The following is a 4632-nucleotide window of genomic DNA, read 5'->3' as shown; positions in this document are numbered from 1 at the left end:
CATACCAATTGTTGATTGGTCATTGGAGATGATCAATGAACGAGACGACATTTTGCAGAATTATACACTAAATTATACGGATATATTGGATTCAAAAGTAAGTACAGAATAAGAATAGTTTTTATGGAATATATAATTTTAAGTGTCTGCGTATGTGCACATGCACACATTATTTCTCTACCTTGTTTATTTCCTTTTTTGGCAATAATTTCCCATATTCTTTCATTATCTTTTTATTATACATTGCTACCTCTACCTCAATGCAATCTCTTTCATACAGTGTGATCATACTGCATCTTTAAATGCTTTCTTTGAACTATTTTGGCAAAGTAACACAACTTATGTGACATTACTAGGATGTGGTTGCTCACAAGCAACTATCCCTGTAGCAGAAACCAGCCATTACTGGAATATACCACAAGTAAAATCTGACTTCGTGTGTATACTTAATAATCTCTCTCCCTCTTTTTTTCTCTCAGATTGCTTTTGCAGCAGCTGCAAGCATTTTGAATGATCGTCAACGATTCAGAAGCTTTTTTCGAGTAGTTCCCCTCTTCTTATTATATTCCAGCATCTATGGCTCAGTTAATGAGACAATTTAATTGGAAAAAGTTGACTATTATCACCTCAGGAAGAGACCCTGTTTCAAGCAGTGAGTACTACAATGATTTCATGCTAGTTCTCACTAATTTGTAATTAAAGACTAGTAGACTCTCTCTCTCTCTCTCTCTCTCTCTCTCCTCTCTCTCTCTCTCTCTCTCTCCTTTCCATCTTAGATTCACCAATGGTCTCAAAATCATTTTTCAGTCAGAGAATTGGTTACTAGATACATCTGTGACATTTAAAACAAGAGTTGATCCCTTTCCATATGATGCTGTATTTAACAATGTAAGTAATTATTTAATTGGTAGTACATACTGTTAATTAAACAACTTCATATGTTTATAATTGTTATTTAATTTAATAATAAGTATCTTCTTGTCTTAGATAATCACAGGAAAGTATAGGATTATTTACATCAATACATATGATATATATGCTGTCAACATTTTGTGCGAAGTGAGTAACATACTACACAGTGTGGTTGGATGGATGGATAGATGACACAAGCTGGACACTCTTGACTATAGTAATGGAAACAATTTTGTTCTTAATCATCACTAATATAAAGATCAAGTGGATGACTCAATATATTACATTAACATTACTCAATTAGAAATATAAACACATTTTCCTTTGCTACTACAGGCTTACCACAGAAACATGTATGCTCCTACCTATGTCTGGATATTACCAATGTGGTTTAATGTAGGCTGGTGGAATATACAGTTTACTCATCCTGTACAACAGAGAATATGATGACAGTTTGTTAATGGCACTTTAGGTACTGTACCTCATGACTCTTTCTTATGGATAACAAAACAAGAAAAGCTATCTCTGGGCTGGTAAGAAATATTTAGTTATATGATTAGAATTAGTATAAGTTTTTTATTAAAACACATGTTCTGAGTTGGGATTTTAGATGATGCATTTTAAAATATATGAACAATGAGAATAACTATAAGCAATGTTCTTATTTTGAGGGATGATGATATTGCCATATAAAGTGCTCTCTTGTTGGTGTTCTTTGTAATATATATATATATAAATTAGTAATTTTGTGATAGCATATTTATGTGACTACTTATATAGACTGTAGCACAAGTCACAAGTGCAAACTGAATTACTGTTTTTGAATATATGAACAATCATGACATTTAAGATTAGATATTTCAGCACCCAGAATTCTGGCAAAACAAGTGACCAGTTAATTTCAGCTATAGATAAAGCCTTTGCTTGACTCATAATCTCTGGTTTACATAATACAACATTATAAGTCCAGTTAGATCTTATCGTATTGATTGATTACCATTTCCTTAAAAATTACTACATAGTTGTGTCATTATGTCATGACTGTCATACATGCATGCCCTTTTAGAGAAGTCATATTATTTAAGTGTAACTATTATGTAGTTCCATAGTGATATTAGTAATCAAAATAGGATATTTTTATGCTACATTTCAACTTTCTGTAACCACTAACTCATTACTCCAATCTTCCTTTACCTCCTCTTCTGTCCATCTCTCCACTCCAATCTTTCAGCATTGGCTCCCTCATTTATGTCTTTATTCCAATCCTCATCCTAACAAATACAGCACTTTTTCTAAGCTAGATAATGTCTATGATAACTCTTTGTTTGTTCATTGTCCTGATCTTATCTGGATTGTGTAATCTTGTTTGTCTCCTGAAATTTCAAATGTTGATTAGTACTCAGAGACTAGTTTAATTTCAACATTATTGTAACCATCATGTTGGTAGTATCATTATCTAAATTAGATCACATTTAGAGAATTGTTTTGTTTATTGGCCTACCAACTATGAAGTTCCATAGTAATCAGTAGTCAAGAATGGCATAGTTGTTTATACTTTCTTTTTTCATATACTTTGGGAATGCATGCAACCTAATTGACTATGAACTGGCAGTGATGTAGGCTGGCTTAATAGGTTCCAACATTTATTAGTCTATACCCTCCTACTATATTATATCTAGAAGGATATCATTCCTACTAATACAACTCATTATGGGCACTGAGATAGTTATTTATTTCTGTAATACATGTATGTTTTGATATTCATGAATATGAATTATTTCTGTATGTTAGGCATTATACCCTAAAGAAGGCAAATTCCTTTAATTGATGTCTAATTCTCTTTGGTCATCTCTCACTGTCATTAAACATTATTGATAATAATATCTCATTCCTGCAGACACCACAGCAGTTTTTAGACAATTATACTGCTCTACTTGAAGATGAACGATACAAATCTCAAATTTAAACTAGAGTAAGCTATAGGAATGGTCCATGAGGGAATATGGTCATTAGCTATTGGACTTGACCAATGCAGGTGAAAGGAGAGGATAGCTATGGGAAATGACAGTGGATGTGAGGTGTTACCAGGAGAGTTGGTACCTTTAGGTCTCAGGAGTTTTGATTATACTAATGAAAAAGGTGGCTGTATTCTGTATTTTGCTGAGACAAGGTTTTGCTGAAGTTAATTTCTTTGGGACATTACTGTTGAGTTGCCCTGTTTTCCCTTGTATGTTAAACAAGGAGTAGATTTTCAAATTATATATTTATTGTAAAATCATTCATAGCTTGGTTATACTAAATTATTGTCTTAAGAGTTTATATTGTCATGTTCTGTGATTACATGTGATACTATAACACATATTTTCTTTAATATTAGGGACCAGTTTTATTTTAATGCAAATGGGAGGTCGTCCTGACAATATTCATGATGTCAAACCGTATAGAATATCTGGTGGTAAGTATATAACAAGAACTAGTAAAATGTTTAAATGTTAAATTCATTCTTTTGTAGACAACAATCAATCCTGGATACAATACTTATATAACCATTGGTACTGAAAAGGTAGTTTTCACTTTCAAAATGAGTGAATCTAATGCACGGATTTGGAAAGGTAATATCATGATAACATTGGTGGCAGATGATACTTGAATACTTGATATTTCATGTCTGAATTTCTGGTAATAAGACCAGCTTTGATGACTTCGGTGTGGTATTATAGCATAAAAGATTAAAGTACCTGGGATATATCGACTACTAATAAACTACATTGATTTCAATTTTTAAAATGTTTTATAACAAATGTCAATGTTCACATGTGATCTCAATAAGATGACAAACAAGGATGTAGTCAAGAGACTATAGACATAATTTTGTAAAATGGTATATCTGTAAAAGTTTAATTTGTTTATTAACCAGTATGTGGTTTATAGAAGAGAGCATGTATGTAGCAAATTATTTGATACAATTGAAAGTAAATATCATAATGTTTTCATTCCATATCAAAGTTACTAAATCTGTTAGTACATTAGAAATAAAAACAATATGTTTCACTTTCACTGTTGCATCAAATAATTTGCTACATACATCATCCTTTATAAACATATATTGGTCAATCAATAAATAAATTTTTACAGTTATAAATATTGGAGATAACAAACTTAATTTTTTTAGAATATATATAGGATGTTTTTAATAACTACTTTATGTTTATGTCTGAATATGTATTTTTAATAGCACATGAACACTATTATCATCTCTGCTATTACACTGCTTTAATACACATAATATCAAATGTACTATATAACCCACATAATATTACTATTATGTCACTAGATGGTACTCCTCTTATGATGGTTATGAAGTGGACCACTATACACCAGAATCATCTAGCATTAATTATAATTTATGATATTGTAGCATTTGTTGGTCTCATCTTTGTAGCAGTATGTCTTGTGTTTTAATATTGTAATCTCAGAAATAAAAAGTCAGTAACTAGATATTGTACATCTTAGTTTTGTTTTTGATTCTATCTCCCTTACATCTCCCTCTAATTAGGAGTTGTTTGTTGTTCCAAACTTTCCAGTTTTCCTAATTTGAATTATCTCATAATTGTGGGGGCTGCTATCATTACATATGGTTTTGTCCTATTTCTATTCTATGTACACTCCTCAACAATAATGGATGTACAGACCTGCTTTCTGTAATGTAGATTATCACAT

The sequence above is a fragment of the Gigantopelta aegis genome, unplaced genomic scaffold (genome assembly GCF_016097555.1).
Source record: "Gigantopelta aegis isolate Gae_Host unplaced genomic scaffold, Gae_host_genome ctg2872_pilon_pilon:::debris, whole genome shotgun sequence".
In the NCBI taxonomy this organism is placed as follows: Eukaryota; Metazoa; Mollusca; class Gastropoda; order Neomphalida; family Peltospiridae; genus Gigantopelta; species Gigantopelta aegis.
This window is presented reverse-complemented; position numbering follows the sequence as displayed.